At 33.6% G+C, this 15,274-nt stretch overlaps 1 protein-coding gene across 1 annotated transcript in view; it reads right to left on the reverse strand.

The window, feature by feature from the left end:
• Positions 1-10,813, reverse strand: part of LOC120427452 (uncharacterized) — a 67,120-nt gene extending 56,307 nt beyond the window's left edge. Inside the window, exon 1 of the mRNA XM_039592322.2 lies at positions 10,671-10,813. The gene's annotated coding sequence lies outside the window, so the exon portion shown is untranslated. The remainder of the gene's footprint in view (positions 1-10,670) is intronic.
• Between the last annotated feature and the right edge of the window lie 4,461 nt (positions 10,814-15,274).

Below are 15,274 nucleotides of genomic sequence, written 5' to 3' on the forward strand. Positions count from 1 at the left end.
GACACACCGACGCGAGAAACAGTGAAGATGCCGAAAAATTCAAGTTTTTGGCCAATCCCTTGTCACGGTGAAGTGGAATTTTCTGTTGGGGTCCCTCCCCAAACAGGTTTTTTGTTCGATTCGACTTTTGAAGACGCTTTCACCTTGACGAAAGTCGAAATCTTCGAAAAATACCAGTCGAGACACCTGGCGAGGATTTTCAGGGGGAGTGGTTTCAATTTAAATGGGCGACTAGATTGAAGTGGTGACAATTTTAATCATTAAGAAATTTGCTATTTGCCCTAGGTTGTCTCAAAAATTACCCAACCAACACAATCCACCCAAGTGACCTTCAGCAATTCGCTTCAAACAAAGGAAAACCTACAAATTATCCAAACTAATTGATCCCAGCTGATTGGCCTCCGAAGGGCACCCCCTCCAGCTCAATCCACTGCACTGTGTCAGCAGGTGAAAGTAACTTTTCAGTCCTTAGGGTCAAATCTGCCGCTCTCTGTTTCTCTGCGGCGTTTGTGACTTAATTGCCGCGAAACAACCGGAAAGGGCAGCCGGATTTTCAAATTGCCGGACCAAGCTCAACAAACGCCACATTTTGACGTAATCTCGCGCAAAAGTTGTTTTCGAAACAAATCATCATCGCCGCCGCCATCAGATGACTCTTGAATTGAGTTGGTAGATTTGAGATTCACACACGTGGCGCGCCGGCCGCCGTTTGGGTCAATCATGTGGATGGAGCCTGGTGGAGTGGCGAAACAGGTTGAAGTACCGTAAAAGGAGGGAAATTTGGTAAAAAAAAGTCTCTTGCAATACAACATTGTTTTTTTTAAATAAATTAATTTAAATTTTAAAACAATCAATTGAAATTTAAATGCGATCTATATAGTGCAATTTGTTTAAAGAATTTAAAAAATTGAAAAATATTCTTATATTTACAGTCAAAATTAATTATCTGATTTTCTCGGAAAAAAAACTTTGGATAATTTTAGTTCTTCATTATCGTTGTCTTATATTGAGTAGTAGCGCTTTAATACGACATAAAAATTGCTCTAAAGAGATCTGTGAAATTAAAATCAATGATTTTGGCAGAACAAAAATTAGAAAATGCATTTGGTAATGAAACAGGCTACAACCACTTAAATTTGACTAACATGAGGTCGCTGAACACGATTTTGATGTTTTAGTTTGAAAATTCGACAAAAATCTTACAGTTTAAGAAAATATAAGGGTTGGAAGCTTGACATTTCCTTATTTATTAAAATAAAAAAGTAAAGTTAAAATAAGTATGCAGCATTTTTTTGTAACATACCAGACAAGGCAGAAAATATGATAACAAGCAAAAAATGTAAAAGTTACTGTAAAAATATGAAAAAAGCTACAACTTGAAAGGCAATAATAAGAGGAGCAAGAATAAGCAAAATTCTACTGGAAACAAACACAATCTAAACAAGGTAAGTTTGTTACAAATTTTTCCAAAGTTTTTGTCATCGAAGAACAAAAGTTGCTCAAAATGACCTCCTGAACACAAGAAAATAAATTGGGTTAAATTAATGAAAATAAACTTTGGATAATCGACAACCCGGATAATCGAGGCTTGAGAAAATCGAGTATGAAATTCAGTAATCTAATTTTAAGCTGAAAGACTTTGGCTTTAATTTTAAAAAAAGTTTATCTGAGTTTATATGACATCATTTTTATTTTTAATTCAAATTCAAGAAATGTGGAAGTCATTATTTGAGGTTCACAAAAATATGCATCAGCGCAATTCCCTTGGAATTCGCTTAACCCTCTACTGCCCAATTTTTTTTTTCGAAAATATTTATTTTTCCCGTGTTCTGGAGGTCATTTTGAGCAACTTTTGTTCTACGAAAAACTTTACTTCGCTTGTTTTATGTTTTTCTTGTTTTATTTTTAGTATTTTAATTTGCATTTATCTTGTTTAGTTTATGTTTGTTTTTGGTTGTATTTAGCCTATTCTACCACCTAATAATTATATTTTGCCTATCTAATTTTTTCACGTTTTTACAGTCACTTTTTAAATTTTTTGCATGTTTTTCACATTTTCTGCTATAGAATGGCACCATCATCATTAAAATTGCAAAAAAAATGCGTAGATGCATAGTCTGGGACACTAAAAAAAATTACTGCATACTTCTTTTTACTGAAAATATAGGAAATGTTAGTAAAAAACACAGCCAAAGTTGACCCCTAAAAAAATTACATTTTTAAAAACATTGGCAAAGTCACATAAAACAAGTTAAACTTCCAATTTTTGGCGATTTTTTAAATCGAAGCCCGTCTAAAGGCGGGGTTAGGTTGTAGAGGGTTAAAGAAGAAATCGATTTTTTCATCCATTCGTCTATACCAGTGGTTCTCAGCCTTTTTCGTTGCATTCCCCCCTTGGCTTATTTTAAAGACCTTCATTCCCCCCTCTCTCATGTTTAATTATTTTTGGTAAAATTGAATAAATAACGTAATTTTGTATTTAATAATTAATAATAAAAGATTGATGAAATAAGCTGAACTACTATTCTTCTTTTTAATTTGTTTGATTTAATCAAAAATAATTGAAAAAGTTATGTTTAAAAAAATTACAGACGTAAGGATTTAAAAAAAGCTAAACGCAAAAAAATAATTCTTAGAATTGAAAATAATTGAAAATGTTTTGTTTTAAGAAAAAAACAAAGAGATTTAAAAAAAAGCTAAACGCAAAAAAAAAAAGATATAAATTCTTATATCTTTAGAAACAAAAAAAGTAAAAAAAAGTAATGATAGAAAGAGCAAAACAACAAAAAAATACTACATAAATTTATTTTTAAGCCTGACAGAATTCAATCTCACATAAATTATTTTGAAGACATTTTTTTTTTTTCAGTCGAAGAACTGTTTGTCAACAACAATATAAACTTCCAGTTTTATTATTACAAGAAATTTTGTTTTATTATTCAGCATAAACCTCACCAAAATTCTAGAAGAAAATGTAATGAAACAGTCACAAACAATATTTCCAATGTATTTTTAAAGAGCAGCTGAGATTGAAACGGCAGCAAAATTGATCATGATGAACAAACTGCAAAAATAATCCAGATTTTTTTTAAATAAATCTATTTCAAATATTTTTAAGAACTTTTCATTTTCTGATCCACATGAAAACATGAAGGATTACTAAGAAAGTATCAGAAAGATTTAATTTTTGAAAACACGTTAAAGACATTGAATTTCTTCTGCATCCTCATTCCCCCCCCCCCCCCAATAATGCCCAAATTCCCCCCCAAGGGGGGAATTCCTCACCGGTTGAAAAACACTGGTCTATAAAAATGTCCATGCAATTTGACTAATTGATTTTGTTTCTTTGGCAAAATTGTAGATATAGGTAAGGACAATTCAGAAAAAATAGGTAAACTTCAAAACAATTTAACAATATTAGCCTTTTTAACACAAAACAAATTCGCTCATAAACATATTATTTTATGTTTTCGATCTGATTAAGTTGTCAAAAATGACATCATTTTATAAATTTATGAAAATTTGATTTCCCAAGTTTCCAAGTTGAATGTATGAAGAAAAATAATTTTTGAAAATAATTAAATTATGGTCCAAACACAAATATAAATCGAATTAGCAATCCAAAAAGAATTAAAAATGTTTGGCTCAAGTCCACCGTTATCGAGTTATAGTAACTTTTTGGTTATCTTTCTCGATAAAATGGTAATTTAAAAATAGGTTTGTGAAAAAAATATTTCAGAAGTGACCACTGCCATTAGCTTTTTTATTTTTATTATTTTTTTTGAATATCAGGATTTCAAACGAATTCAATGATCAATTCTCTGAATTTTTGGAAAACGATTATTTCTATTTTTTTTGTTTGGATTTTGCAGCTGTTTCTATAAAAAGGCTAGTAAAATAGAACATATAGAATTTTGGAGAACAGATTTACTGATCGATATGGTGTCTTCAGCAATTTTGACACTATATGTTAAATTTCTCAGAAAAAAAAACAAATAGTTACACTCTAGAAAATGGGCAATATTGTGGTCAAAACTGTGTGTTTCTAGGACTTTTCATTTTAAGAATTTAAAAATTCACAATAGTTTCATCAGTTTCGAAGATTATCATTTAATAACATTTTCCTTCAGTAGATTTACTTGATTTTTTAATACTCGCAAACTTTATTCCCTGCTTTGAATTAATCAACTGTTGAAACTTGAAAGTTAGTCAATATTTCAGGATAAGACAGTAAATTTACACAAGTAATGCTTCAACAACACAATAAATAATTTAAATTAAATTAACTGAAACAACAAATGATTACAAAATTTATCATTCACAACCTCCTAAAAGAATTTTCACAAACAGATTCAATCAACGACCACAATATTTCCAAGCTACCCAAATTTACTGTACACTTCAAAAAGTCACCGAGCCGGAGCTATTTTACAGCACCCAGCAAAACTCAATTAGCGATTATCTCAGCGGACAAGAATTTCCCATCTTCCAGTAAAATGGTTGATGTTATTGTTGCTTTCAGAGCCACGTAGTTGTGGGAGCTGTGCTGACGATGGCTATTCGATTTTTTCTCTTGTCAAAAATAATTAGGTTTGTAAAAAATACTTCGTGGAGTAAAATTAATGAAATTCAAAAAAAAAATTATACAAAGAAAAATATTTTTTATCATTCAAATACTTTTCATATCAATTTTTTTAGAGAATCACATAAATAAAGAATTTAAAGTGAATCTTAGGGGTCACAACCTCCATTACTGTCAGTTCTACGCTCAGTGTCACCGTGTTAACCCTTCCTCTTGCTGAAGCAACTTTGCGCGCAAAAAGTCACATTTTTGCACTTGACTACCTTCAGCAGCATTTTATTTTTTTTCTCTCTCTCCCAGACCTGAGACCTGCCGACCTGCTGCCGGAGATGGATCTGCACGCGCACACCTGAGATTGTTGGAGGTGTAGCAGATGTCGTTTTTTCTGTATTCATATTTTTTTTCTCTCGAGTTTGATAGAAACACCGCCGAGCAATGTGATGGCGTAATCATCTGTTGTTGTTTTTGAAGAAGATTTTTCGTACAAAGTTTTTTTTTACTCTTTAAAAAAACGAGAAATCTATGATTTTAATTAATCATTTTGTTTCTGAGAACAGACTCTTCGATCAAGCGATTCTCGACTCATTAAAAAAAAATCTTCAAGCACCTCTCAATAAGTAACATCAATCAGCACTAAAGTCGCAGTAGGCCATCGCTTTGTCTTTGCCCACGTGATTGGCTCAGAAGTGAAACTTTTTTTTCCCCCTACTCATCTCTCAACATTATCATTGAATGAGCTCGGTACTCATTACCGATTCAGGGTTAGAGAGCAGCTCCGAAGGGAGCTTCGAGGGGAAGGGGACAATTATGTGGCCTGATGATGGTGAACAACCGTCGAGCAATGTGATAATTAGTGTGCTAAAAAGAATGTCCAATAATTGCATCCTCGACGTCGCCGTCTTCGACTTTATCGGTGATGCATGTTTTGGGTGCACATTTGCGAGGTTTTTGGGGAGTGATAATTTGATTAGTGAGTGTTGCGATTTTGGTGATATTTTGGGATGTCACCAAAACAGAAAAATTAGCGTCAATTCTATTCAATGAAAACTGAAAACATTAGAAAGCAAAACATTTTCAAACAGAGAATGTCCAACGCAAATCCCACACTACCTCTTCAAGCAGTGACTGGTCACCTGGTGTCAAGTGACTTCAACGGCCGTCCAAACCAGGAACCCCGAATTCACTGAAGTGTCAAACGAGCTCGCTCTCAATGACAATTAAGGTGACACAATGGAGACTCAAATTACGAACCAATATAATGGTGGTGGAACGTTGTTTTATTGCCTTCACCAAAACATCAACGAGCCAGTGTCATACATTTTTATTCGATTCGAATCGCACTTGGAACGATGACCTTGAACTATAATGCATTCATTTTGATCCGGGTATTATTCTCCATTCAGCTGAAACTAGTCGGCAGTTAGAAGCTGTCACAGTGAAAAAGTTTTAAGTATGCTAAGTAATCCCGTTACAAGCTAGTCTTTTTTGGGTATTTTTCACTGTTCCCATTGTAGGCTGCACGACCACCAACCGCAGTGACACTGTTCTATCGCCTACTGCGATCACAAAACCATCATCATCGTCAGCTGTGTCACGAGGCTTACTGTAGAAGAGAGTAGTGGAGGTAGCTGCAAGTCCACTCCACCTCTCACTCACTCTCACCGGCGCGCCGCGCGGTTGCCATCGTTTATTGATCTGCTGAACATTCTCGCGGAGTTCTGCGCGCTAAGGTTCGGCTTGCCCACGTACTGTGTGCCACACAGCCTTAGAACTACCGCTCGACGCGAGGGTTCAGCGCGGCTTTCAAGGTTAAAGTTTTAGCATTTTTTCCTTCCTGCGCGGCGGACACCCCGCCGCCGTTCGAACCCGCAGTCGTGTGTGGTGCAGCACTCCCTCCTCATCAGAGCGAGAGGCCATGTTTGTTCCAAGAATCTTCAAGTAGGCCGCGGCTAATGGTAGGCTGTGTGTACGTACGCGTTGAAGCTGTGCCCCGACTTTGCGGAGTTCTTGGCACGCAACGACGAACCAAGTAGGCGTTGAGGGGTGTACCGCTGAAATCGCGAACGCCAAAGTTGGATTAGGAAATCCTCTCGTCCCTCGGAAGCATTTCAACAACATGCAAAATTTTAAATATCTAAGTTTACTCAATTCAAAAAGACAAGAGACCTTAATAAAATGCTCGGATGGAAATTGGATGGAAACGGAAATGCTAAAAACCGGCCGCCAATTGCCATTGTTTTTGGTAGAGTGAGCATTAAAAGGCTGCAACTTTAAAACCATAACAACAAGTGAATCTAATTTCAGTATAGGTCGCATCACTAGCAATTAAAAACACAATGCATCCCTTAACCTTCACAAGGCGGTCTTCACAGGTGTTATGGAAAAAAAGCTTTTTTTTTCTTAAGAGCTTTTCTTACGAGGAGATTCAACTAAGCGATATTGCAGAGGTTTGGACAAGTTTGAAAATTGAAACCTTTTTGATTCCCAAAAAAATGTCTCAAGAGGGGCGTATCATACACCACCAGTCCCATTCGATTTCACAATTTCGTTTTTTTTTCTCATCAAATTTTCAATAAGGCCTATGCAAATATTTTTAAAAGTTTTTGTCCCTCGGCTCTGGCTGGGGTCGAGGGGGGGGGGGGGGGGCAACAAAATTTAAAAAAATATAAATATTGAAATAACAATCCATATTTTTAACATTTGCATGGAAAAAGTGTTTAAATATGCATATTACACTACACAGCAAAAAATCCGATGGTAAAATCGCATGCAAAAGCATGCACACCACCTTCTTCAAAAAAGACACTTAATACGCTGCACGTACAATTTTTGTAAACACAAAAAAAAAGTTGCAACCGACGGGACTCAAACCCACCACCTACAGTAAGGACTGGCGCCTTAGCCCGTTCGGCCATCAGACCGATGAAAAATGGAAAGGATAAACGTATATGTGAGCTTGACATTTCGGTCAAGTAGGTTTTCCATACTGATGGGCTACATATTTCAGGTTGTAATATTACACCGAATTTCATTAAATAATGCAAAATTTATTTTACACCCAGGCCTTTTACACGCAGCTGGATTACTACTTTATTTGCTGTGTAGTTCAGTTGTTTTGCAATCATTAGTTTAAAAAAAAAGTAAGATTTGACAAAAAAAAAATACAGAAAACAAACTTTTTGCTATACTAAACATCGAAAATTTTCTAAAATTCAAGAAAAAATCAAAGCAACCCAAACATGCTCAACATTATTCTAAACGCAAGGAAATGCATTTTAAATTGATTTCAGCACTTAAATTTCCATTGGAATTCTGAAGTTTTTGAAAAATTTGCCCCTTGATTTTTCGGGCCAACTTTGAAGGGGGGGAGACAAAAACTTTAAATAAAATTTGTACCAGCCCAATTCAATTCGATAAATAATAAAAAATAACATATTTTTCAATCAGATTTGATTTTTAGTACATATTTTATTAATTTTAAAAAAATGTCTGGAAGTCTAAAATTGTGTGCCACCGGCAGAAAAAATTATTTAAATATAAATTCAATTAATTTTTTTTTTTTTTTGTTCAAGGTAATATTTTTCTATAATTTTTATTATTTATATATAGATTTCAGGATAGTTGTTTTATAATAATCTAAATTGTTAACAAGGTATGGTAAAAGTTTTATCGAAAAATACAAAAGAGAGAGAGAGTGAGAGAGAGAGAAATTTTTTTCATGGAGACAACTTTAAAAGTACTGATTTGTGTTAAATATTTAATGTTTTGCAGTTTTTTGTTTGCCATTCAAGTGTTTTATTCAAGGTTTTATTTCAGGAAAAATATCGCATAAACTTTTGAAAAATATCAGCAGCTGAAGAAAAAAAAATCAATTGTTTCCATAACTGAGTATTTCAAAAATGTTATAATGGACTTACGAATTACAAATTATGAAAAAAATATCCTTAAGTTCTGTGTCTTTCATATCATAATACATAAATAAACTTTTTAAAATAGTTAACAGTCGTTTTTATTTTCCAATGAAAATTTCGATGCATGGCAATATTTTTTTTATTTTAATTAAATTTTATTATTTTTAATTTTCACATTTTTTTAATTATCAATTCAGTACAAAAAACACACAAAAATTCAGACAGGATCGCTGTCTTTTGATAAATTCAAGAGGCTAAAAAATTACATGCTTCTTGCCTTGTTTTAAGCTACATACTTTATCACAATTTGTCGATTTATTTTGTATGTATCTTGTATGTGACTAACATAATAAAGTTAGAAAAATGGCCAACATTATGTGTTCAAAGTAATTTCCAATAAGTGATCAAATTTACATTATAATTAAAAATGCAATTTTAATTCATTGTCAAAAAAACAAATAAAGAGCTCTTTTAAGCTTTTTGTTGTACATATATTTCAACATCTTTACTTGTAAATATTTTTAATACTTTTATTTTATTTTTTGCATAAAAAAAATATTAGAATTTTACAGACCTGTTGTATTCTTTTGAACATATTAAAAGAGCTATTTTTTAAAGAATTTTCGTTATTGATATGTTTTAGGATTATTTACTTACGTAAACTTGCAAATCATATATTTGGATTATTTTGCGAATAACAAAAAAAAAGTGTTCTCACTCACTGGTAGTAAACCATAAAAAATACAAAACATTTACATTTTGTCTTGTCTTGCACCACATAACACATAAAATGGTGTCTCACCATTTTACTACAAAATTTGAAAAAATAGCACATTTTGAATTAAATTTAATATTAAAAACAATGCAAGCAAATTAATTTCAAATTATTTTCTACAATCACTGAAATAGTCTTTTGAAAAATGAGCATTGTTTTGCAACCTAGTTTGGACTTAGATAATTATTTGCAATAATCTAAGGCTGGTACAAATTTTATTGAAAGTTTTTGTCCCTCGGCTTTGGTCAAGGTCGAGGAAAGTGGAGCCTAATTTCAAACTTTTGAAGCAAAATGATCAAAAATGCTTTATATATTATTACAGTTCTGCTTCCACCGAAAATTTGCAATATAACAATGAATTTGTTAAAAATAATCTAAGGTTCATGCCTTTTTAGATCTGAGGTCCAAAAATTAAAAATTTGAAAAAGGCCAAAAGCATCATTTTTGATTAAAAATACAGAAATAAACATTATAAATAGTTAACAATCAATTATATAAGTTATTTTTATGAAAATTAATTTTCTTAGCAATAGTTATTTTTTTACCCCTGATTTTTTGGGATTTTTTTAAGGGTAGGTGGGGAAAAAAGCTTTAAAGTAAAGTTTGTAATGGTCTTAGTAGGTAATACCTTTAAATTAAAATCTTTTTGTCACTTCCACTTGTCTTGAACTCTTGATCCCTACTTCGGAGCTCCTCACGACAGAGCAGCAAAAATATTGATGATGTAATGCTCGATCGATTTCGCATCGCCGCCATTGCCATAACAACCTGACCAAAAGACCCCACCAGCCGAGTCTCAGGGCACACTTGATTTGACAGTGTCTTCGGTTGATGGTGTCTCTCGAAGGCATAGAGCTCCAAGCGTACGGCGACGAGTAAAATTTAATTAGACTTGCCGACGACGATGACTTACGCATGTAGGTATAACCCAATTTGGCACACGTACACAGTCACACATACAGAAAGGAGAGGAGAAAAAGAAGTGATCACGACATTCCACACCACACAGGCCTTAAGGTCTTAAAATGCGCAAAATTAAAACAGTAACTTACTGCAGAAGGCAACAAAAACACCACACAAGTCACTAAGAGTTAATCTTTACGATTTGCGCATTGCACTGCTCTTTTTTTCCTGTCTTCATCGACAACAAATTCTTCGCTGCTTTTTTTCACAACATGAGAAAAGTGGTCCCACCAGCAGCCAGCCAGTCAGCTACAGATGAATTAAATTTATTTACCAAGTCAAATTTTCTGACAAACTTTTATGATCGCATCCACGAAACGACGAAAAGACCCCAAAGAGATCCTCAGCACCTCAGCATGCCATGAGAGAGAACGCAACGAGTCACAGCACAGACCACCACCCCCTTCCCAGCCACCCACCGCCTACTACCACTACTCACTTGCGAGAGCTGTTTTGGGATGACTGAAGAACCAGCCCGGTCGTTTCACCGAAAAAACAGCCAGGCGCACACAAACAAACAAACAAGCTCCAGGGAGAACGCAGTGCGGTTGAGGTTCAACCGCAACAAGATCTCAAACTCAACTGCGGCCGAAGTTGGGGCCGTCGTCGTCTTGGAGCTCGAAAACGGCGACGACGACGACGATCACGAGGTACTTCGAGCGGTTTTGCTTTGGTGTTTGTGGCAGGGCAGGTGTGCGAGGGTTCTTCAGTATTGATGGTTTCAGTGTTCTTCGCGGGAGTTGGTTTTACAAGGGTTTGTGCGAGGGTTGACGACTACGAACAACCGCAGCAGTGGATTGAACCAAGATTAAGATCGGAATTTGGAGCTTTCAACCCTTTAAAGCCTAACTTTTTTTAAGAGCGAAAATGCATGTTTTTTTTATTTTCTTACTTTTAACATCAAATTTGAATAGTGCGACCTCATTTTAGTCAAATTTTGAATAGTGGATTGCTTATAAAATTACAAAATGTATTTTTTCAAATACTCAAAATTTTCACAAAACTACGTATTTTCGAAAAATACTCAAAAAATTTTTCAAACGATCGGGATTTTCATACATTTCGAATTTAAAGAAATTTTTTTTTTAAATACTCAAAATTTTCACAAAACTACATATGCTCAAAAAAAATACTTAAAATTTCAGTGTTTCACAATATGGGTGCAATTATTGAAAATTTGAGTATTTTTTTCGAAAAACGTAGCTTTGCGAAAATTTTGAGTTTAAAAAACAATTAAATTCGAAATGTATAAAAAAATCTCGAACGTTTCATACCCATAAAGTAAAAAACTGAAATTTCAAGTAGTTTTATTTAAAAAAAAGTAGTTTTGTGAAAATTTTGTGTATTTTACAAAAATATTGTTATAACAATCGAAATGTATGAAAAAAAAAATTTTTTTAGAGTGCAAATATTGTTAAAAAAATGAAATTTCGAGTATTTTTTCGAAAAAAACGTAGTCTTGTGATTTTTTTTGTATTTTCAATAAAAAATTGTATTGCATTCGAAATGTATGAAAAAATTCCGATCATTTGATACCCATATTGTAAAAAAATTAAAAATACGTATTTTTGTACAAATTTTCATGTAATTATAATTGCAATGGATATCTGCCATCATCCCGATTCCAAAACACTATAATTTCGAATATTTTTAACAAAAACACTAACCTAATCCACCTATGTGGTTGATGCCTTCCTCACTTGTTACCAACAATGGGTAATATGAGTGGTTTGGACACATATTTCAGCTATTTTTTTTAGGTCCAGAAAAATAAGTACACAGATATAACTTAAGTTGTCATAACTCGAGACAGGGTTGCCAGATCTTCAATTATGTGGACTCGTTGGAAAGTTCTTTCGATTACCTAACCAACGATGGGTCGGATGATGGATCCGGACATAGTTTACATACATTTAAGTGAGATCCGGCTTCAAAAAAGTACATAAATATCACTTAAGTGGTCATAACTCGAGACAGGGTTGCCAGATCTTCAATTATGTGGACCCGTTGGAAAGGTCTTTTGATTACCTAACCAATGATGGGTAAGATGATGGATCCGGACATCGTTTACATGCATTTAAGTGAGATCCGGCTTCAAAAAAGTACATAAATATCACTTAAGTGGTCATAACTCGAGACAGGGTTGCCAGATCTTCGATGTTGTGGACTCGTTGGAAAGGTCTTTTGATTACCTAACCAACGATGAGTCGGATGATGGTTCTGGACATCGTTTACATACATTTAAGTGAGATCCGGCTTCAAAAAAGTACATCAATATCACTTAAGTGGTCATAACTCGAGACATGGTTGCCAGATCTTCAATTATTTGGACTCGTTGGAAAGGTCTTTTGATTACCTTACCAACGATGAGTCGGATGATGGTTCCGGACATCGTTTACATACATTTAAGTGAGATCCGGCTTCAAAAAAGTACATACATATCACTTAAGTGGTCATAACTCGAGACAGGGTTGCCAGATCTTCGATGTTGCGGACTCGTTGGAAAGGTCTCTTGATTACCTAACCAACGATGGGTCGGATGATAGATCCGGACATCGTTTACATGCGTTTAAGTGAGATCCGGCTTCAAAAAAGTATTTAAATATCACTTAAGTGGTCATAACTCGAGACAGGGTTGCCAGATCTTCAATTATGTGGACTCGTTTGAAAGGTCTCTCGATTATCTAACCAACAATGGGTCGGATGATGGATCCGGACATCGTTTACATGCATTTAAGTGAGATCCGGCTTAAAAAAGTACATAAATATCACTTAAGTGGTCATAACTCGAGACAGGGTTGCCAAATCTTCGATGTTGTGGACTTGTTGGAAAGGTCTTTTGATTACCTAACCAACGATGGGTTGGATGATGGATCTGAACATCGTTTACATGCATATAATTGAGATCCGGATATATGTGAAAACACATTTTTATACATAACTTTTGAACTACTTATCGAAACTTCAAACAATTCAATAGCGATGTATGGGACCCTAAACCAAGTCGAATGCAACTGGTTCGATCAAAATCGGTTCAGCCAGTGCTGAGAAAACTTGGCAAGATTTTTGAACACATACATACATACACACACACACACATACACACACACACACATACACACACACAGACATTTGTTCAGTTTTCGATTCTGAGTCGATATGTATATATGAAGGTGGGTCTTCGAGCTTTTAATAAAAAGTTCATTTTTAGAGCAGGATTATAGCCTTACCTCAGTGAGGAAGGCAAAAAAAAACTGTTATTAGATTTGAAATGCATGAAAAACTCCCGATCGTTTGATACCCATATTGTAGGAAATTAAATTTGAGTATTTTTTCGAAAAACGTAGTTTGGAGAAAATTTGAGTATTTTCCAAAAATTTTGTTATTACATTCAATTTTATGAAAAATCCCGATCATTTGATACCTATATCGAAAAAAACTAAAATTTTGAGTGTTTTTCCAAAAATACGTAGTTTTAAGAAAATATTGAGTATTTTGAAAAAGTGTTGTTATAACATTCAAAATGAATGAAAAAATGCCAATCGTTTGATACCCGTATTGTAAAAACTAAAATTTTGAGTATTTTTCGAAAATACGTAGTTTTGTGAAAATTTTAAGTATTTTCAAAAGATGTTGTCTTTACATTCGAAATGTATGAAAAAAATCCCGATCGTTTGATACCCATATTGTTAAAAACTGAAATTTCGCGTATTTTTTCGAAAATACGTAGTTTTGTGATTTTTTTTGTATTTTCAATAAAAAATTGTATTGCATTCGAAATGTATGAAAAAACTCCGATCATTTGATACCCATATTGTGAAAAACTTAAAAATACGTATTTTTGTACAAATTTTCATGTAATTATAATTACAATGGATATCTGCCATCATTCCGATTCCAAAACACTATAATTTGTAATGTTTCCATGATTTTTCATACGATATAATCGCCAATGTCTCCCATAAAGCCAAAATCCCATAAGCTCTGTGCTTCAGTTATGCACTGGACCGTGCTTAACCGAGGCAGCTGAACGAATCAAAACCGGGGCAGTGCAAAACCAAGGCAAGACCGTATTTGTTTTTGTTTAGGTTTTCAATATTTTCAAAAACACAATTTTTCAAAAGAAAATATCTTCCTAAAGTTTCCGAAAGCATTTCAAAAATTCAATAAAAAAAATCGGATGTTTTTTCCTTGAACCTATTTTTTCTAAAAAGTTCTAAGAGCTTTGCCGAAGACACTAAAATCGATCAAAAAATCTTTCTGAAGAAACAGATTTTCATACATTTACATACTCATTATGTAAGACAAGCCCCCAAAATTGCATGTAGACTTGTTTGGAAAAACTGATAATGAAAAATTGCTCATTTTAACAAAGGAAATGGACAAAATTTCATCCTAATCAAAAAACTATAATTTAAAAAACGCAAAAAACAATTAAAAATCGTAGAGAACTACTCAACAGCTAGAATAACCATTCAAAATGATCTAAGTCAAACAATGCAACGTATATGGGCCAAATACAGAGGGTAAACAAACAGTTTATCCTGATCATGCTAGTTAATGTTTACATTACTAACAAGCAGGATTGTCTAATTGTTGTTACTTTGGCTTTTGTCCCTTTTTATTGGTTTGCTCGAAGTGAAATATTTTTGAAATCATTTTTATAAAGCCAATGCTAATTTTGTTTCAAGTTTTTGACCCAAAAAATCAGGAGGGAGACCGAAATTTAAATTTAAAAAACATTGAAAAAACTAGCATAATTGTTTGGAAACTATATTGAACCTTTTAAAAAAATCTGAGCCACAAATCTGTATAACACAGTAAACTTTTGGAAAATGCATTTTCATGAATTCTTTGAAATTTGTCAGATTTTTTACGTAAGCATCACTGTAATATTGTAAAAAGCATTTATGATGATTTAGTACTTTGCACACCCCCATCGACATTAAAAAAAATCGATGAAAATAATAGAAATATCTCAAAAGCATTAATAAAATGATATTTAAATAAAGATTTGAGCTCTTTCAAAAACATGTTTGCTTT

Source organism: Culex pipiens, chromosome 3 (genome assembly GCF_016801865.2).
Source record: "Culex pipiens pallens isolate TS chromosome 3, TS_CPP_V2, whole genome shotgun sequence".
NCBI classification, from domain to species: Eukaryota; Metazoa; Arthropoda; class Insecta; order Diptera; family Culicidae; genus Culex; species Culex pipiens.